This window comes from Magnolia sinica, chromosome 6 (genome assembly GCF_029962835.1).
Source record: "Magnolia sinica isolate HGM2019 chromosome 6, MsV1, whole genome shotgun sequence".
NCBI classification, from domain to species: domain Eukaryota; kingdom Viridiplantae; phylum Streptophyta; class Magnoliopsida; order Magnoliales; family Magnoliaceae; genus Magnolia; species Magnolia sinica.
This window is the reverse complement of record NC_080578.1, coordinates 53,469,723-53,492,600: the sequence shown is the minus strand read 5'-3', so window position 1 is coordinate 53,492,600 and position 22,878 is coordinate 53,469,723.

Sequence of the window (22,878 nt, the reverse complement as noted above, 5' to 3'; positions counted from 1 at the left end):
CGCTCATTTCACTAAATGGCAGATGGAAAGAGTTGGTAGTGGGAGACCAGTACTTAAGAAAATCCTTTATCACAGTTCGTTCCTTATAGAAGTACTGAGACGTAACTTCTATAGCATCATATAAGTCGACCTTAGCAAGCATACCCACGTGCTTCTGCAAGATGGCTTTTGCCCAATCTGAATAATAGCATCTTGAAGTTAACAGACCTCTTATTCAAAATTCTTCTGATCCCCAAAGTTGATCGCGATCTCGGAAGTGCTGCCTGATGGTTTCGTAGAAATATGTGGGGAAGAGGTTGTGGGGACTGTGAAAAGGGGTAAGAAAAATCATGAGGTGGACTTCACCAATGCTTTGTTATGGCTTATGTTCTTGTAATATCCCCTCAAGGATGTGCAGTTCTCTTGTTGACCATGAGGAAGTGTACATTAGCTTCTCTCCATCTATGTAATCCCTCGACTCGCAATTAAGTATGGATTGGTGGCAATGAAGGCTGATGGAAATCACTGTCATACCCTCCGAGTGAGGATTATCGAACTTCATGATGCCCTCAATAACTCAGACCGATTCCCATGAGTTTTGGAGCTTCTTCTTGTTATGCTCCTTAATTTTCTCCTCAAACTCTTTCACCTTATTTCAGCGAGTTTTCTTTGGACGGGAAGCAGGCGGAGTGTCTTCTCTAACAGGAGGTCTTTCACAGTCTGTGCAAATGTGTGCGGTTATTTTCAACCACTCATCCCAGTCGTATTCTCAACCTCGTTTCGGAGGTCGTTCTAAATCTCCCATCACAATTGCTTGAAGAATAGGAGAGGGTAAGGAGGAAATGCGTTCGGTGAAGTTATAGGTTAGTAGTACCAGTTCTTTGAAGTATGAAGGGTTATGGGCAGTGGTTTTAGTGTGTTTTGCTGGGGGCTGGTCTGAAGAAGGGGAAGGACTAAAAGAAGAGGATCTGATAATTCTGAGTGAGAAGGTTGTTCAGATGGTGGGTCGACAGGATGAAAAGTTCGCTTGATGCGGGCCATCAATGAAAAGGGTTAAAGATTCAATGGTTACTTGAAGAAGGGAAAGATCAGGGAATTAGAAAATTTTCTAAGCCCTGGTTGTGCGAGTTCGCGCAATCAAAGTTGGTTACGTGGAATAGCGCAACCTCCAAGGATTCAGTGCGAATAGAAGATCTGTTGTGCAAATCTGCGCAAATGATATTAATTGTGTGGGGGGAGAATCAGTGAAACAAAGGTTCGCTACAGGCTGAAGTGAAGTGTGGAATGAGCAGAAGTTCTAGTATTTATAGTATTTACGGCTGAGTACCGTACACAAGTGCCGATTGCTCGAGTTTGTGCAAACCCTACAAAGGGGACAAAATTGATCCTTTTCTTTGATTTTTAGAGAAAAAAGAAAGGATAAAGGGGGTATCTGTTGAGGCATAAAAATGAGAAAAAAGAATTGAAGAAAAGAAGATTGAAAGGTAAGAAGTGGAAGGAAATGGAAAAAAGAAGAAAGACAAGTGTTTTTTAGGTCGATTTCACGAGTCCACGCAATCGATATTGGTTGCGTGGGTCCGCACAATGAAAATGTTAGTTGCGTAGGTTCGCACAACTGATTTAAGAAAGCAATTCCCATGAATGGTTAAGATTGATGAAAGGTGGGTCCCATGGCACTAAAATCAAGGTACCACACGTGCGAGGGCCTATAAATACCCCCTCCCCCCTTATGTGGACAGATTAAAGATTTTGGAGAAGAAGCAAAGCAAGGAAGAAGATTGAAGGTAGGAGAGAGGAAGCAGTGGTGGTTTGCGCGACCATACTACCCTGCAGTCTATAAATGTTAAAGGGCTAACACTTTGCTGAAATGGCCAAGTCTCCAGATTTCTTGTGTCTAAGCTTCAAGAAGGGAAATCAATAGAAGAGATCTATGTCATATCCCTCTTAAAGAGATGATCAAATTGCGAGTCGAAGTGCTGTCAGATTTGATATATGACTTCGACATTTGAACTTTGTCAATTGTCAATTTCTACATTCTAAATAATCTATCTTAGAATCAAGGGATGTTTGATGATGTAAATGAACTCAGTTGAAATAAAATATGATGATTGTCTCTAATACTCTCTCTGTTATACTTGAATAAGATAATCTCCTAGATCAAATGCATTTGTTTCTTATTCGAAACACTTTTACATTGGGGACACTGTAACTTCCAGTTTGGGGGTGAGATTAGATAGATCTAATCAGTACTATTTTAGTTTTCGAGCAAAAAATTTTTTTAAAAAAATTAAAATTTTATGTTTCAATAGTCCTTTGGAAAGTGAATTTTTGTGTAATTTGAATGCATGTTGAGTTTTGTGAAAAGATTTGAAATAAAACTTTGGAAATCTAGAATCTAGTTAGCTAGTAGACTTGTGACTAAGTTCTCCCAATTACTTAACTAATAGAAAGTTTTAAACATCAATCGAGTCAAGCCCACAATTCACATTTAACTCATGATTTGTGAATTTTTGTTTACTTTTTAGTGTTGGCATGTTAATTAATTAAAAGTGATTGTGAACTAAGTTTGGAGATTAATATCTATCGAAAAGTGTTAAAAGAAGAAAAACAAACCAGCTAGAAAACAACGAGATCGAATTTGGCTATCTATTATATATGTGTTTTAAGAAAAATTTGATAAAATGAAGGAATAAAAGAATGAAGGCCATCGATATAAAATTAACAGCTAAAAAATAAATAAAATAAGAGGATAAGTTCGGAATTAGTACATGTGTTAAGCTATTCACTCTAAGGCAATGAACATGGCTGACATTATGAAAAGTAAATCAACCTCATGTAATTATAAGTTAGAGATCACTTAACATGTTAGAAACTTGATGTTTAGACTTCTTCTATTGGTTAGGTAATGAATGAGGACATGGTTCATTTGGTTTGCTAAAGTTATTAAGATCGAGATTACCCTTGTTTTATTTGCAAGCCTTTGAATATCACTCACATGTTTGAAGATTGCACAAAAAAATAATAATTATATGAGGAAAATTAAAATTTGAAGTCTTGAGATTATGGATTCGCATGTTTTGGTCGGGAGTAGTAAAATGCTGGTTAGGGGTGTGTTGAGTGATAAATATAGCATATTTTTCCCCTATTGTAACTTGGTTTTATGAGAATTGACATGCTTAATTGAACTTATTACGTGTATTCTCTCTTGTGAGGTGATTTCAAGGGCTTAAGGTGGAATGGATGTTAAAAGCATAGATTTGAAGCTTAGGAATCACCAAAGCAAGCATTGGATCATTGGTGGACAAGATTGAAGAATTCAAGAGTCCAAGATCTAAGAAAACCAAGTGAAGAAAGAAGAAAATCGAGATTGCAAAATGTAAAAATCTAAACTACTAAACTTGAGAGTTTGATGACGTCGAACATAGCTTCGATGCCAGTGAAATAAGTGTTCGATGCCATCGGAGGCTTAATCCCATTAGAAAATCAAGAAAATCAAGTTTGGTTGCTAGACTATTGGGTGAAATTCTTGATCTCATCGAAGACCCCTTCGATCCCATCAAAGCCCGATTCGATGCCATCGAATCCAATTCGATGACATCAAAATTATCGTAAATTTTGAGAGAAACTTACTGGACCTTTTCGAACTATTCTCGATTCCATCAAACACATGTTCGATGACATCAAAACCAGTTTGATGTCATCGAAGGACTTATGCAAGCAATTACTATCAGTTTCTAATTTCAAATTGAACTCGATGTCTGGATTTCGATGCCATCGAAGTCCCATCAAAGGTGCCATTGAAGCGGCGTAAAGCTGCATAAATTGAAGTCAGTTCTTGTAAAGCTTATAAATTGTGTTTCTCTGAGTTCTTCTAAGCAGGGATTAGGGTTAGAAGAGTAGTGCAAGGAGTGGTGGAATCTCAATAAGTCTTTTTTTCTTCTCCATTCTCCTTGTTCTAGCTGGTATTTATGTTTTTATTTGAGGGATTAGTTTCAATCATGTCTATGTTTAGCTAAATCTCTTATAGTTAAAGTTAAGAGGTGAAGCTTGTAGTTTATTTTGATGTTTGTCTTACTTTAATTCAAGTTTATGGTGAACTTCCATTAATTTTCAGATTGAATAAAGGAATATTTTCAGTTTCTATGATTTATTGGGACTGCAATTACAGTAGATGCTTGGGAAGCTTTTAATATCTTCTTATCTATTTTTGTAATTATGTGATTTGTAAAATTCGTGATCCATCATCGTCTATGGCATGATAGATGCTTGAATTCCTTGTGATCATTGCATTAGTACTTCATGAGGGAAATGAACTATTAAAAGTTCAGATCATGTTTTAATTGCTCTATCATCCAACTAGATAGGATAAGACTCTGATTCCAGTTGTGTTATCATTGAATCAAGTAAGGTAAGATCTTAATAACTACAAGTGGACCCTTGGTTCTCTAGTTTTTCCATTCTTATCGATAGTTTATTCATCATTACTCTCTCAAATTTCTAAATTTTACAATAGCCTAGACTCTAGTTCTAATCCTAGTTTATTTTAGAAAAGACACACATAAAAAGTCCTTGTGGATTTAACCTCGGTCTCACCGAGTTATTACTGCAGTGCAACCCTGCACTTAGGGTTGCTAACAAGTTTTTGGCAACATTGCTGAGGATTTCTACTGCATTTTTCTAAGATTGATTAATATTAAAATTAGTTAGGATTAGGATGACTTTTGCTATGTTTCTTAGTATAGTTTTTCTGAATTTATTTGTAGGAACTAACCGGATTAATATTAAAATTAGTTAGGATTAACATAGAAACTTTAATCCGGTAAATCCTCTCCAACTTTCTCTCTTTCTAGAATTCTTATTTCTATAGTTTTCTCTTCTTATTAGTTTAGTTGTTTTGAATTTGAGGGATGAGAGTGTTTCATGCCCAAGTGGGTCCGTGATGACACTGTACATCTCTTAAGTAAATGAGGATTGGTTGAAGGATTATCTATCCATCACCAAATTAGACATCATCTAAGACCCTCAGAGTTAATTGAAGTTTTAGCTATAAATCAATGACACAATTGTTGAGGGTTAAATATTGCATATTAGACCCCAATTATTATCTGATTTTATGAACATGATACTGTTTAACGTCCGATTTTAATCATGTTTGTGTTGCAAGGTGAATTTAGGATCTTGGACTGAAAAATGGTACTAAAGGCATGGATTTGATACTCACAAATCACCAAGGCAAGGGAAAGATCTTAGAGAACTGAGATTGAAGAATTTACATGCCAAAAATCCAAGAAAATCAAGTGATTGAAATTAAAGGGGCCCGAAAGTCGTCATAAATGCAAGATCACAGGGTTCCCATTATCCGTTTGGCTCGAAACTTTATATCTAGCCTGAGGACCATTAATTAACCATACACATTGAAATTCAGCCCTTGGATCTTTCTAGAAGTGGCCCAATGGACAGATCAACATATAAAACACTGATATGAAGCCCACTTGATATCTGGATATACTTCAACTTTGGTCTCATCTCTTTAAATGAGATAAAAAATGGATGGACGGAGTGAATTTCTCACAAGCATTACAGTGGATGCTACATGCAATGTGAGAGTGCAGAGGCGGTGCACTCCCGCACCACACCGGTCGATCAGCCCGGTCAAAGTTAGGCTAACCCGACTCTTCTCGCGTGAGCAGGATAGCATTCGCACGCTGTCTCTTCTGAGACATGTTGTGGCCCACCATCAGGGCCCACGTGGCTGATCCGGATGATTCATTGTGTCCAAAAGGGGGGGCGACCATACCCAAGGTGTCTTCTTAGACCCATGCACGTGTACACTCGTGGATTACTGAAAAATGCAAGATAAATGGCAAGAAGATTTGATACAGTGGGTCGCGTCAAACTTGACTAAAACCACCCCTTTCTGACCGAAATTTCATAAAGAATCCAATGGATGGGATGCATCTCTCCAAACACACTACTGTGGGGCCCATCGAACACGTCAGCGCAATGAATTTCACAGGATATGCACGGCCGTGTAATTCGGGACTTGCGGGGAGTTGTACGTGCATGATCATGGTCGGATGGCTAATCCAAACCATCCAAAATCTTCAAAGGGTGGCCACAACCTTAGCCATGAAGAAAAAATCAAGTCTTGTACAACAACCATCCCGAAAATTCAATTCAAATGAAACTTGTTGCGTTTTTCTTTCGCATGCAGAAGGTGTTACGCACATAGCTTCTTCTGCGTAAAGAGCCACCACCTCTGCTACAAGCCTCCACCGACTCTCCTCCTTCTACTTATATAAGGGAGAGAGAAAAAGAGAGAGCATCATCTTGGGACATGGAGAAAGAGAGAGAGAGAGAGAGAGAGAGAGAGAGAGAGAGAGAGAGAGGTGGAGCGGCCGACACAAGAGGAGTTTCCCTTCTCCTTTTCTTCCTTATTTTCTTCTTGTTTTAATGTTTTTTTCTAAGCATGATCATGTTTATGATGAGCTAAACCTCTTAGCTAGGGCTAAGAGGTGAAGCTTGTAGTGTGATGGAAGACTTTTCTTTTTGCCTTTGATTCATGTTTAAGTTGAACTGATTTTGATTTTAGTTTGATTATAAGAAATTCTTTTAGTGTTTAATGGTTTATTGTGACTTAAATTACAATGTATTTATGATAGCTTTAAGCATATTCTTTTCATTACTGTGATTATAAAGTTAGGAAGCCCTGTTGTTCACCATCGTCTCATGGGCATCGTTAGATGATGGAATCCTTCCTAATGTTCATAACTCTTTTAGATTGGTTATGGATTGGTTAAATTTTGTTGCTTACTATGTCTCATGGGCATCGTTTTGTGATGGAATCAATTCTAATTCTCATATCTTTGTTCACTCCCCAAGTATAGGGTTGTGATGTAGTAATAAACTCGGTGAGACCGAGGTCGAATCCCAAGGGACTGAAACCTGTAAGTAATCTGAAAGTAACTAGAACTAGAACTAGAATAAGATTAAATCTAAATCAAGTGAGAGTGAGGGAATAGTGGTGAGAATATTAATCTAAAACTTGTGAAATTTAAAGGTAGGAAACTAGGGTGCCAAGGATCCACTAATAGAGATTAGGGAGATCCACGGTCAATTCATGAAATCAACTGAACTTCGAGTCCCATCTTCATCCAGTTGGAATATATAACCTGAAAATCAAATCTGAACATCTTTTGATCAAGTTTTAAAGAGATAAGATTGAAGTAAATTAGAATGGATTCCATCACAAAACAATGCCCATGAGATAAAGCAAACAACAAAATTAAATTGATCTACAATCAATCTGAGAGATGTATGAACGGTAGGAAGGGTGCCATCATCTAACCATGCCCAGGAGACGTTGGTAAACAACAGGACTTCCTGACTTCATAATCACAAAAAGGAAAATGAAATACTCAAGCCATCGCAGATCTATTGTAATTTCAGTCAAAATAAACCATTATCAACTAAAAGCATTCCTTAATTATCAACTAAGATCAAATTCATTCAAACATAAATCAGCCCCATAGGAATCAGTCCCATCACTCCACAAGCTTCTCCTCTTAGCCCTAGCTAAGAGGTTCAGCCCAACATGAATGGGCTGGATCCCTTAAACAAAACAAAATAACAATAAAAATAAGAAGAAAGAAAATAAAAACAAACTCTACTCTCTCTTGTGCTCACGTCCCAAAGGATGGATTTCGATGCCCCTCCACATTCTCTCTCTCTTTCTTATAGGCATGGAAGATGGTGGAGAGAGTCAGCTTGGAGAACCGACCTCTTTATGCAAGGCACGCAGTAGAGAGGCGGTTTGCGTAAGAAGGAGCGAAAACACCCTACTTTTAAACTCGGTTTGCGCAACTGACTGTCCAATTATTTTGAAACTGACATCATGGATAGGGTATTGGCCTCCCTGTGGACACATTGGATAGTCTCGATCACTCAAACAATTAAAGATCGTCACCCACTACTCCCCACAAATCCTGGACTCGTCCGGACGCAGAAAACAGCGCCTACATAAGATGGGTGTGCTATTGAAGTCAGTGGGGTCCACTTCGATTTTATTTTGAGAAATCTACTTCGTCCACTGGATTCCTCTCGAAATTTCTGTCAGAAATGACTACTTTTGGATTGCTTTTGATGCGGTCCACTGAATTAGTCAAGTTGTAATTGTTTTGAACATCGCAGGGCAGTCTGCTTATGGCCTCTGTATCGCACACGTATGTACGCATGGGTGAAAAGTATTAGCATGATTTTAAAGTGTTTGAGGCCTTCTACAAGATGGATGGCTTGGATCGGTCGTACAGGCGATGTATGGGGCCTAGTAATTTCCACAAGACGGACAGAGTCTGTCCGTTACACGAACGCTGGAAACGGAAGTTTCCATTTCTAAAGGAGATGTGGGTCAGCAGGTGCTGACCCGCCTTAGCCGATTTGGTGCTCGTCCGTGCGTATATGCACTGTATACGCACACTCCATGGTGTGGGGTCCACTGTGATGTTTTTCAGATATCCAATCCGTCCATCCTGTTTCTCATCTTATTTAAACCGTCGATGCCAATTTTGAAGCATATCCAGATAGCACGTGGGTCCCACTCAATGAATTGCAGGGCTGATCCATCCGTTGGCCCACTTCCAGAGATATCCAATGGCTGAAATTTTACATGTACAGTTAATTTATGGTTCCCAGGCCATGTATGAAGTTTCATGTCAATCTGATGGCGAAAACACTATGATCTTGCATTCTGGACCAATTTCAGGCCTCTTTAACATGAACGGCTTGATCTTCTCGGATCCCTGACATGTAAATCTGTTGATTTTGGTCCCATGTAGTCCATCCCTTGCCTTGGTGAATTCTATGCATTAATTCCATGCTTTTAGCACCCTGTTTCCGTCCGAGCTCCCAAACCCACCTTGCAGCACAAACACGATTAAAATAGTCCGTTAAACAGTATCATGTCCATAAATTCAGGTAATAATTGGGGTCTAATATTCAATATTTGAACCACAACACAACCCCCAACCAGCATTTTGCTAGTCTCGAACAACATATGCGAAAAATAAGTTGAGAATTACAGAACAATTTCTATAAACTCGAGTGATTTTTGAAAACAATCCAGATACAAGAATTCTAAGATTCATGAATGTTGGGTGGTACCTTCTCCTAGACTCAAGCGCACAATAGTAAACTTCATAATCAAGTTCGAGGTATTAATCCATCAATCAGAAAAATTCTAAACATTGAGTTCCATTGGTGTATATAGTGTAAACCCTGCTTACCATCATTAAGAGATCCAATCGTCACTTTCCATACATTGACGATCAAAATAGCATTCAGGACAACCTAAACTAGAAATTGCCTTACAGTTCTTCTTTCTTTTTTTTATCGATGGTTTTCACGCCGTGTCAACCTTGGGGATCGAACCCTCACCTATAGGGAGTAGACCTATGGTGAAGACCGTTCGCCCACAACCACATGTATCAGGTAGAGCCAAGGAGGGAAAACGACCCCTCACCTATAGGGAGCAAACCTTTGGTGAAGACCATTTGCCCAACCCTGGATATTTTCTTTTTCTTCAATTCTTCTTTTTCTTTTTCTATTAATCATGATGGGTAGATTTTCTCGGCTGGTTCCTTACATGCTTAGTGATTACCAAGTTAACCCTTCAATATCAAACTGAAACCTTAATGTAGAAGCAAAATGTGACTTGTGACATCATGACTCAATCAATGTTTACAACTTCTAATTCTGGATTAACAATTCAAACTTAACTGTAAAATCTAATATAATAGATAACTGAATCCATAGTCGTAAATTACCAACATCACGTATCTTGAAATTTTAAGTGCCCTAAATGGTTGTCAAAATCACTTCGAATTCACAAGAAATTTCAAAAAAAATTTCACAATTTTTGCTCAAGACCAAGAAAACACTGATTAGGTTACCTAATCTCCCACCCCCAACCTAAAATCTACATTGTCCTCAATTTAAAAGATATGAGCATGCAATGCACATGAGATACGGAAATTGAAAGAGAAGTGATAGAAAGATAGTACCTGGACGAAGGACTCAAGAGGCTTTTTCCAAAGAGATATCAGCGTGAGAGCGGGTCAGCATAATAAGAGTGAGACTAACAAAATCAAACTATCCTAGAATAATGTATCAAGTAAACTAAGTTAACGGCATAAAACCGTCTATCCTAGAATAACATAAAGCAAACTATCCTATTCCTATGAAAGCAGGGAAAAACTACTCGATCATGTCGCAAGGTTCCTCCTCTGGCCAGTATCTTAATAAGTTTCTCAGTAAGTTCCTCAACAGGATCATCCAAAAGCCCTTTTTGCAATAGGCTTGGATGCCTTGGAGCATGAATTTCCAGAGAAATTTATGAACCTCAACATAAGGTTTCCTTTTAATTTCTTGAGGTGTCCAAAGTATATACAATTCACCTATGACAGAAGAAGTTTCAGTGTTATTATCCCACGGTGAATCAGAGACTACAAGTAAATAAAGTTCAGAAAACTTTGCAAGAAGTGATGTAGTCTCAACACATTCCGAAGTATCAGACTTCGGTTCCATTGTCAGCTCCTCCTCCTTTAATGGTAAGCATTTAGGATCAGTAGAAGAAGGGGCTTCAGAATAGGGGTTCTATCGGTCAGTGATGACTACCGAGATGTTGTCTTACAAGGCATCTACTTTGTCTTTTGACATGAGATCGTTTGAATCTGCAAAGTGTGTCAAGCAATCATCCAAAGAATTGGGAAGTTCAGCTGAGTGTGACTTATTTTTCACATTGGAGCTCGTGATGATCTGCCCAAGAAATCCATCATCCTTGAAAGTGGATAGAGGTACGCTCTCTTGCTCCAGTCCTGCACAGACAGATTGAAAATCAATAGGGGAAGCATCGATGTGATCACTCCGTTCATTGAAACTACTCAATCGAGGCGTTGAATTGAACCGTGTATAGCTCAGATGGTGGCCTCAATTGAGCGGTTTTAAATTCCAGGGTCGTAGCGAACCGTGTATAACTCATCCTTCTCCCGAATCACATCATCATTCAATTTAGATGAGTGGTCCAAACATGTTTCATAAGAGTTAGAAGGGTCGGTTGTAAGGGCCTCATCCTCCACTTTTAAATCAGACATGTTAGATGAAGGGAGTGGCTCATTATAACCGACTACTTCTTTGGACCGTCATCGAGATCGACTCATCGGGAAAGTGAACCATATGCTCATTAATGGAATCCAACTCCTCATTCCAAATTCCAGATTTCTTCAAAAGCGAGTGAGGATCACTTTCCTCGCATTGTATTTCTGGATTGGATTGTAGTTGGGATGAGCGAGCTTCCTCTATCCTATCGAGGCGCGAATTCAGTGCTTCCATTGCATTTTTAATTTCCGCAAGACACTCCATGTCACGCTGAATTGAATCTTCTTGGATTGTTTCTGGTTGGATCTCAAAGGTAGGGGATCCAAGAGAATAATTATTATGACATGTTGGTTCATTTCCCCAATCTTGATGTTTCCACTAATTACAGTCATACGGATCATAGGTGGGAGAATCTGATGGTTGGTAATACATATTATCACTCATAATATAATCACGCATTGTTTTCTTTTTATCGGATGGATGATTATAATTCTCACTCCCATAGTTGTGATAACCCCAACACTCACATAATGTTTTGTTAATCCGTGGGGTGTAATTGTTTTCCCGCATATGGTCACATAAGGACTTCTTAACCGGTGGATCTTTATATTCCGATCGGTTCTCAATGATAGTTTCAGAAAAGTTTTGAGACATAGGTTGAATTCTATCATCATCATTCAATATATGTTATTCTTCTCAGCATACTGACGTTCCCACTCATGCATATACATGGTGAACCCCTAAGTCTGAATCTAATCTGGAAAAAAGAAAAAAAGAAAAGAAAAGATCCTACAGCAATATGGAAAGTAAGTAGAGGAGAAGTTAGAAGGAAGTTACCAAGTTAGAAATTCTTATGCTAAGATCCTGCAAAAGAAAACAAAAGAAATTAGTTCCTAAAAATAGAAATTCTAAAGTTAGAAAATTCTAAGATGCGAATACAAAGTTAGTTTCTAAAAAAAGGAAAGTTTCCTAAACCTATAATTAGAAAGTTTATAAAAATAAAGGAAAAATGAGTTAGTTTCTAAAATTAAGAAGAGTTTCTAAAAGGGAAAATAATTAACCTAGTTTCTAAAAACAAAAGAGGAAAGTTCTAAACCTAAAGTTAGAAAGTTCTAAATTAGAAAACCTAATCCTAAAATAGAAAGTAATGTTAGTTTCTAAAAGGGAAAAAATATTCTAAAATAAATGAAAGCCTAGAAATAGAAATTATTTTTTAAAAAAAAAATAGAAAGTTAGTTTCTAAAAAGGAAACCTAGAATAAGAAAGTTTCTAAAACTAAAATCCTAATTCTAAAAATAGAAAAGCAGAGAAATTAGAAAGGGATTACCAAATTAGAAGTTTATATCAGAATCCTACAAAACAGGAAAACAGATTAGTTTCTAAAAACAGAAAAAATTCTGACCTAAAATTAGAAAATCTTAATCTTAAACTAATCCTAAAACTAATTAATCTCAAAAAAATGTAACCGTCAATCCCCGACAACAGCACCAAAAACTTGTTCACTCCCCAAGTATAGGGTTGTGATGTGGTAATAAACTCGGTGAGACCGAGGTTAAATCCCAAGGGACTGAAACCTATACGTAATCTGAAAGTAACCAGAACTAGAACTAGAATAAGATGAAATCTAAATCAAGTGAGTATGAGGGAATAATGGTGAGAATATTAATCTAAAACTTGTGAAATTTAAAGGTAGGAAATTAGGGTGCCAAGGATCCACTTGTAGAGATCAACTGAACTTCGAGTCCCATTTTCATCCAGTTGGAAGATATAACATGAAAATCAAATTTGAACATCTTTTGATCTAGTTTTAAAGAGATAAGATTGAAGTAAATTAGAATGGATTCCATCACAAAATAATGCCCATGAGATAAGGCAAACAACAGAATTAAACCGATCTACAGTCAATCTGAGAGATGTATGAACGGTAGGAAGGGTGCCATCATCTAACCATGCCCAGGAGACGATGGTAAACAACAGGACTTCCTGACTTCATAATCACAAAAAGGAAAAGGAAATACTCAAGCCATCGCAGATCTATTGTAATTTCAGTCACAACAAACCATTAACAACTAAAAGCATTCCTTAATTATCAACTAAGATCAAATTCATTCAAACATAAATCAGCCCCATAGGAATCAGTCCCATCACTCCACAAGCTTCTCCTCTTAGCCCTAGTTAAGAGGTTTAGCCCAACATGAATGGGCTGGATCCCTTAAACAAAACAAAATAAAAATAAAAATAAAAAGAAAGAAAATAAAAACAAACTCTACTCTCTCTTGTGCTCACGTCCCAAAGGATGGATTTCGATGCCCCTCCACGTTCTCTCTCTCTTTCTTATAGGCATGGAAGACGGTGGAGAGAGTTAGCTTGGAGAACCGACCTCTTTATGCAAGGCACGCTGCAGAGAGGCGGTTTGCACAAGAAGGAGTGAAAACACCCTACTTTTGAACTCGGTTTGCGCGACTGACTGTCCAATTATTTTGAAACTGACATCATGGATAGGGTATTGGCCTCCCTGTGGACACATTGGACAGTCTCGATCACTCAAACAATTAAAGATCGTCACCCACTACTCCTCGCAAATCCTGGACTCGTCCGAACGCAAAAAACAGCGCCTGCATAAGATGGGTTCGCTATTGAAGTCAGTGGGGCCCACTTCAATTTTATTTTGAGAAATCCACTTCGTCCACCGGATTCCTCTCGAAATATCTGTCAGAAATGACTACTTTTGGATTGCTGTTGACGCGATCCACTGAATTAGCCAAGTTATAATTGTTTTGAACATCGCAGGGCAGTCTGCTTGTGGCCTCTGTATTGCACACGTATGTACGCATGGGTGAAAAGTATTAGCATGATTTTGAAGTGTTCGAGGCCTTCTAAAAGATGGATGGCTTGGATCGGTCGTACAGGCGATGTATGGGGCCCACTAACTTCCACAAGACGGACAGAGTCTGTCTGTTACACGGATGCTGGAAACGGAAGTTTCCATTTCTGAAGGAGATGCGGGTCAGCAGGTGCTGACCCGCCTTAGCCGATTTGGTGCTCGTCCGTGCGTATATGCACTGTGTACGCACACTCCACGGTGTGGGGTACACTGTGATGTTTTTCAGATATCCAATTTGTCCATCCTATTTCTCATCTTATTTAAACCATCAATGCCAATTTTGAAGCATATCTAGATAGCATGTGGGTCCCACTCAATGAATTATGGGGCTGATCCATCTATTGGCCCACTTCCAGAGATATTCAATGGCTGAAATTTTACATGTACGGTTAATTTATGGTTCCTAGGCCATGTATGAAGTTTCATGTCAATCTGATAGCGGAAACATTGTGATCTTGCATTCTGGACCAATTTTAGGCCTCTTTAACATGAACGGCTTGATCTTCTCGGATCCCTGACATGTAAATCCGTTGATTTTGGTCCCATAGAGTCCATCCCTTGCCTTGGTGGATTGTGAGCATTAATTCCATGCTTTTAGCACCCTATTTCCGTTCGAGCTCCTAAACTCACCTTCCATCACAAACACGATTAAAATAGTCTGTTAAATAGTATCATGTCCGTAAATTCAGGTAATAACTGGGGTCTAATATGCAATATTTGACCCTCTATAATCTCTCATCTCTTGAATGCTAGATCTAAGGAAGTTCGGGATTGGTTTTTAATGAAATATCTTCCAACCGGATGAAGATAGGACGCTGATTCCAGTTGTGTTCTTGAATCAGGAATAGATCTCCCTGATCTCTACAAGTTTCCACCTTTGAATTTTACATTTTTAGGTTATAAAATTTATAATTATTGTCTTACATTTTCCAGATTTAGATTGCATCTTCTTTTAGTTCTAGTTCTAGTTACTTTTAGAATACATTCAAGGTTCAATCCCTGTGGATTCGACCTCGGTCTTACCGAGATTATTACTACATCGCAACCCTATACTCGGGGTGGTGAACAAGTTTTTGGCGCCATTGTCGGGGATTGATAGTTGTGTTTTTCTGAGATTAACTAGTCTTTAAATTAGGTTAAGATAAGTGTTTTTCTAGTTTTTAAATCTAGGTTAAGGTTTTTCTATTTAAATTCTAGAAACTAACCTAACTTTCATGTTTTGTAAGACCTTGAGTTAGACTTTCTAAATTAGTAATATCTTTCTAATCTTTCTATTTTTCTATTTTTAGGATTAGGTCTTATTTTCTATCTTTAAAAACTTTCTATTTCTAGGTTCTCTTTTATTTTTAGAAACTAACTTACTTTCTAATTTAGGTTTAGAAACTTCTTATTTTCCTTTTTTAGGAATTTTCCCTTTTTAGAAAATAGTTTACTTTGTATTTGTTAGGAACTGACTTATTTTGTTTTGTTTTGCAGGATCTTAATTTAGGAACTTTTGATTTGGTGACCTCTTTCCAACTCTTCTTTCTCTTTATTTCTAGATTTCTATTTCCTTTCTTTCTTTTAGGTTTAGGTTTAGAATCTGAATTGAGGGTTGCGAGTGTTTCATGCCCAAGTGGGTCCATGACAATACTCGATGTCTCTTGACTGAAGGAGGATTGGTTGAGGAGTTGACTATCAATCGCAGGACTAGACACCGCTCGAGATCCCCAAAGTTAATTGAGGTTATGGCTACAAATCAACTGACTAATCAACCAGAAGGATAACCTCAACCTAGGGTCAGGGAAGTCTAGGATGAGAATGAGGTGCATCAAGCACCCCCGCCTCGTACTCTATGAGATTATTTAAAACCAGCGGGGGTGAGCACACCCTCATGCATGGTTTTTCCAGAGAATACGAGACACATGGATATCAAGCCAGGGGTGATCCAACCCCTTCCTAAATTTCATGGGCTTGAGTCAGAAGATCCGTACTTACACCTGAAAGAGTTTGATGAGATCATAGCCACTTTATACTTTCCTAACGTATTTAATGACACGGTCAGGCTAAAACCCTTTCCCTTTTCTTTAAAAGAGAAATCTAAGATGTGGTTGCATTCACTACGTCCTCGATCTATTGGTACATTGAATGATATGATAAGGGAGTTCATAAAGAAATTTTTTCCACATCATAAAACATACACCTTTAGAAAGTCAATCATGAACTTCACCCAAAAGGAGGATGAAACATTCTTCCACTATTGGGAAAAGTTCAAGGATCTTGTTAGTTCATGCCCACAACACGGATTTGAAATGTGGCGTATTACACACTTCTTTTATGATGGTCTGACATCTTCCATGTGCCAATTGGTTGAGACAATGTGCAATGGGGAATTCATGAATAAAAATGTCGATGAGGTGTGGGACTACTTGTATAAACTCATTGAAAATGCACAATAATAAGACACCTACCCAAAACCAAGCACCATGTCTAGGCCGACTCAAAGAGGACGATGATATCAATGATAAAATAGCTTATCTCACTAGGAAACTCGAGCCCATAGAATTAAAGAAGGATAAGGATAAGGAAATTGTTTGCGGTATTTGTGCTTGCAATATTCACATAACTGAAAATTGTCTAACAATACCTGCCTTTCAAGAAGTGTTGAATGAGAAATCCAATGCTGTGAACAATTACCAAAGACCTTTCAATGGACCTACCTCTAATACATATAATCTTGGTTGGAGAAATCATCCAAACTTCGGTTGGAGGAATGGACAAACTGATACCCCTTAAGGTTTCTTCAATCAAAATCCAAATCAAGGAAAACCTTAAAAAGAACTGGTTCAAAATTCCTCACAAGAGCTTACTCAAGCAATACGAGAACTTACAAAATTTATGCAAAAGATGGAATCACGTATGACGGTTATAGAAAAGGGGATGCTTCTTGCTCAACCTCTCCTTAATCCTAAACCACAATATGAGATAAGTGATCCAAGCTCTTCAAATCAGACGGAGCAAGCTAAATCTATCATCACTCTTAGGAGTGGGAAGACCATTGACAAAACCATTTAGGTTAGGGTTGAAAAGCCTAAGGAACCTGAAGAGGACAAAGATGATGGATCTAGCCATACACCATAAGAATTAGAACTAGAACCTCAAGGGAAGCTGGTTGCTCCATTTCCTCAACGGTTGGTTGTACCAAATCCTCTCTCTAATGCTCAGGAGATTCTAAAGGTGTTGAAACAAGTGAAGGTCAACATTCTTTTACTTGATGCTATAAAATAGATACCTTCATATGCCAACTTTCTGAAAGACTTGTGTACAACCAAAAGATGGCAAAATATTCAAAAGAAAGTCTTCTTAACTGAGAAAGTGAGTGCCATCTTAAAACAAAACGTGCTATAAAAATTCAAAGATCCTTGTAGCCCAACCATCACTTGTGTAATTGGGAATTACCATATTGAGCACACACTTCTTGACTTAGGAGCAAGCATAAATTTGATTCCCTACTCAGTGTACAAATAGTTAGGTTTGGGTGAATTAAAACTCACCTTAACCATATTATAACTTGTTAATCGCTCTGTTCATGTATTGAGAGGGATAATTGAGGATGTGTTGGTCCAGGTTGACAGATTCTACTGCCTTGTAGATTTTATCATCCTGGATACAGAACCCATCAGTAATATAATGTAAGACATGTGCCCTCGTCCGTATCGTTCCATTGGCTTCCGCAGTCCTTTAGGTCGAATTGCGGCAACCCTCGACCCATATCCAACGTTTGCGTACGATCCTAAATCGGGACCGGCATACCGTGGTCAGTTTGAACCAAAACTTATACCTTAGCGACCGCACCGTCGCCATGGTTCTAATGCCGCGACTCACGCACCGATCTGATACTTAGGCTAAAAGATGTGGGCTTGCGTTCGTTCCGAAGAAACGCCGCGTGTTGTGATTTTTGTAAGACCCGTGTCCTAGTCCGTACTGTTCCGTTAGCTTCCGCGGTCCTTCCGGTCAAATTTCGGCAACCTTCGCACCGTATTTAGAGTTTGCGCATGATCCTAAGTCAGGTCCTGCGCACCGACGTCGGCTTGATCTGAAATTTGTATCATAGCGACCGCATCGCCGTCGCGGTTCCAACGCCGTGACTTGCGCACCGAACCGATACCCAAGCAAGAAGATACCGATCTGCGTTTATTCCGAGAAACACCGCGCGTTGCGGATTTCGAGGGAATCTCTACACAATTAATCCCATTAATTAACCATTAAATGTATCCTTACCTCAAGTACTTCACCCATTCCCTCTTTTTCCAAAAGTCCGCCATCTTTCCACCTCACCACTCCTCTTTTTCCCATTTTCAACACCAACCATACCCCTTTTACAATTTTTCAACCCAAACCATCCCCCATCACACCTCACCCATCCATATCACCCCTCTCTCTCTCTCATTTCTCATATCTCTCTAAGCAACCCAAGCCTCTCACGTCCAACACTCCTCTCCCAAACCACAAGTGTGGTCCACCTTCCATCCTCCATCTACACCCTCTCATCTCCAATCTCAACCATTCATCTTTCATCAACCTCCATTAAAAGTGAAGGTAAGGAGCTAAGGAGTCCAAGGGAGCAAGGAGAAGGAAGATAAGGTGGGTGATTTTCTATTATTTTAAATTTTAGGGCCCACTTGTTGGTGGGACCCATTTGGATGTATGTGATTTAATCAAGAGGGCCCATAGTGGCGGGGTTCCTCTATCTCACCGTATATCTCTCTCTATCTCTCTCTCTTCCTTTGTAATGGTGTGGATCCCACCAATATGTGCTACATCTGCCCCGTCCATCTACATCAAACGGTGTGGCCCACTTTGGTACAGGTGATGATCCACACCATCCATTATTTGGATGGACGCAATGCATCTTTTTATATGTATATATATATGTTATATTTTATATAATATATATATATAACATGTATTTATATATATATATAATATAAGATATGTATATTATATGTATATCTATTTATATTGGTGGGCCACGTCCACGTGGGACCCACCACAATGATGTGAGAATGTAAGTCGTCCAGCGTCCAGGGACGCTGGATGTTGGCAAACATAGAAAAAGGGAGAAAGAAGAGGTGGGCCACTCATGCAGGCCCCACCTTGATGCTTTCATGCAATCCAAGCCGACCACCTTATTTCTCAAATCATTTTAAGCGTTGAGCCGAAAAATGATCTCAATTTGAACTTATGGTGGGCCATAGCATAGCGAACGAGTTCCCTGCCTTTGATTTACTCCCTAATGCTCCTGTATATCTGAAACAGCCCAATATTGGACTCTATGGGTTTGTATCGAGCCATAGGGACTGATGGCTGGTGTGGATCTTACTGAAGCGGGCCCCGCCTAGGAAAAACCGTAGAAAAATGAATTTTCAAAAAAAAAATAAATAAAGAAGAAAGCAACGGACGGGCGAACGGGCTTGGGTCACGGCCCTCCTGTGGGCCCCACCTTGACGCCTTTCGACCATCCAAACCATGCATTTGATGGGTCCCCTCGGACCAGCCGTCCATCCAAAAACTCATCTGAAAACGGAACTCAGGCGGGCCATACCATCTAAAATCATGTGAAGACATGCCTAAAACATATAAACTCGTTGGTGGGGCCTACCTGAGTTTTGGATGTAAATGAAACTTGATTTGGACCCTTAAAATTGTGGGACACGCACAATGAATGGGCTGGATTTGTGAACCACATTTCGGTGGGCCCCAGTTTTCCCAAGGTCTAGTGACCTTATCAACAGGCTGGACGTCATAAGGGCATCACGGTGGGCTCCCTCTGCCCACGCGATCTCGTCAACAGGTTAGATGAAAGATAAATATTACAGTGGGCCCTACCCCAGGTGCACGTGACCAACGGGTTGTGTGGTAAATATGCATTAATGTGGGCCCAGGTCACGTGAGACCTTATCAAAAGGTCTGGGTAGAAAATAAATATTACAGTGGGCCTTACCTGGCCCAAGTGACCTTATGAGCAATTGGATGGCAAATAAACATTACAATGGGCCCAGGTTGGTTAGAAAATAAGCATTTCAGTGGGCCAGGTTGGGGTGGAAAATAAACATTATTGTGGCCCCAAGTCTGAGTGACCTTATCAATGGGTTGGATGGGAAATAAATATTATGGTAGGCCCCACACGGGACCCACTTATATATGTATGATAATCCACACCCTCCTTTAGTGTGGGCCCCACCATGATACGTGTGTTTCATCCAAATCATTCAATCATCTTGAAATTTTTTTTAGGCCCATTATTGAGGCCCACCTTAAATTGCATAAGCCCTCTGTAATGTATGCAAGGCCCGTGTGACTAGGCCCATGTTGATGCAATTTTGGCCCATCATTGAGGCCCACCTTGATATGTATCTGTGAGACCCTTGTATGAGGCCATTTGATGTATTAGAGGCCCACGGGTCAAGGCCCAATAGGACATACATAAGGCTCAATGTAGTGTAATTCCACCATGATATATGTATTGAATTTGTAACGGGCCACGCCTTGGGAGCAATGCTGGTTTGACGTCCACATTGATAATGTTGGTTAAATGTCCGCATTATAACTCTCCCTAAGGCCCACTGATAGGCCCAAACTTATAAGTAGGCCGTCTAGGCCCATCTCCATTATACCTAGAACCCATCTCTTATTACATGTTTAGTATAGATGCATGATTCATGATCATTCGCACCATATGTATGCCTGATGTGAGGAATGACCGATCATAGTATATACCTCTGGATAGACTGTTTATGGGCTCCCTGATAGGCAGAGTTGCCTCATATAAGTGCATGGTATATACAGGGCTGTTGCATGACTGATAGTATGATTCATGCACTTGCATTTGTGTGATTGTAGTTACTGTATGCCCTAGCGACATCAGGGCCATAGCCTCCACAGATACATCGTGGATGGCAGGATTGGAGACCGAAAATATTTGGTTCTAGCATACGGGCACCATAGATGTCCTTGGGTGAAAATCCCTAAACCCGATGGTACCAGAGGATGACTCCAATGTCGAGACCGAGTGGATATATGAGCGCACGAGGGCCGAATACCAGGAGGCCGCATCTCCCACTGTGTCGTGGTCGGTTGGAAAGGGGTGTGGCCTTACTCGCCCGAGGGTAGGGGGCAATACTAGGCTGAGTTTGACCAGCTCGCGAATGGGTCCGCTATCGACGTGCCGGATAGGTATTGGCAGACTATTGATCAGGCGGATAGTGAGGTTTCTTACGCTCACTTGGACTGTGCGGCTAGGAGAGCGACAGTGCCATTTGGAGTGTATTGAACCCCGGTGATTATCCATAATGAGAACTGTACTGATACATGATGAGGATTGGCATGCTTGAGTTGCATCTCGCATCGCATGGCCGTGTTATGGCCGATAGCATTCATATCTTGCACCGCATAGCCTTGGTACGGCTGATTGCATTCATGTGCTCATCACCATGATTCCGCATCACTCTGACCTTGCATTTTGAGCACGTTTATATTGCGCACACACTTACACCACCCTCTAAGCTTTCCATAAGCTTATGCACGATTGATGCGTGTAGGTGACGCCAAGACCGCAACCATAGTCTCGCCGTAGGTGCAGCCGAGCTTCTGGAGTTTTGTTTCTTTTATTACATTGTATTTCCCCTTTCTGTCGCATTGTACTAAAAAGTTTTTGATCATAGTGGATTTTGTGGTGGTGTTCTTGTGGTTATTGTTTGTGGGTTATGCTTTTTGTTATGCTCATTATGATTCAGACTGATGATTTGAAACCCTCCTTGTAGTCTCCCAGGATCGGAACCTGGTGAATGGGTGCCGGGGTCTGAGAATGGGGTTCTACGGAGGCTGTCGGCGCCGGATTCGGCGATCGGGAATTTTGTGAGCCTGGTTTCCGAGTTCAGGGCGCGACAGAAGTTGGTATCAGAGCATAACTCGGGAATAACCAAGAACAACATTTCATGTCTGCTATGAATAATTAAGTCCTAAGTCTGGATAGCCTAGCGATCTTTTATTACCGACCTTTAACGAGCGTGCCTTCGAGAGTTTTCAAAGTTGATAGGCGCCTTTGCTCTTTTCTGTAGGGCATGGTGCGCAGGAGAGTGACCCGATCGACTCCCGTACCACTACCAGATACTTCAGCTCCACCACCTGCGGCTCCCGCATTACCACCTACGACCCCTGCTCCACCACCAGAGATTCCTACTGCCCAGCCTGAGGATGTCGCTCCTCTACCAGAGATTCATAGCACCCATCCTGATGATGCTGCACCTCCACCAGAGTGCTTCTCAGTTGCAGCAGATGCTGCAGGCTGTGACGGCCGCACTCCAGGGGCAGAGCAGACACCCGGTGGTTTCACCGGCCCAGGTAAAGCAGGAGCGCGCGAGTGCCTTACTTCGAGAGTTTCGACAGTTTGATCCTCCACGATTCCAGGGCGAGCCAGATCCGACAGCAGCCGAGAGGTGGCGCTCCGATGTGGAAAAGATTTTTGATACCATGTCATGTACGACCGAACACCGAGTTCGGTTGGCGGTGTTTCTTTTTCAGGGCGAGGCCGAGCACTGGTGGACCTCGGTTACCCGCGTCGTAGGACCCGACTATGTCTGGACATGGGATGATTTTATAGACCGATTCGAGGAGCAGTATTTCCCTGACCATATTCGACGCCAGAGGGCACTGGAGTTCGAGACTCTGGTGCAGGGGGACATGACCGTGGCTCAGTACGCGGCTCGTTTCATGGCGCTATCGAGGTTTGCGCCATATATAGTTGATGATGAGGGGCGAAAGGCCCGCCGTTTCAAGAGCGGCTTACGTTACGGTCTTCGAGGCCGTGTGATTGGGCACGAGCT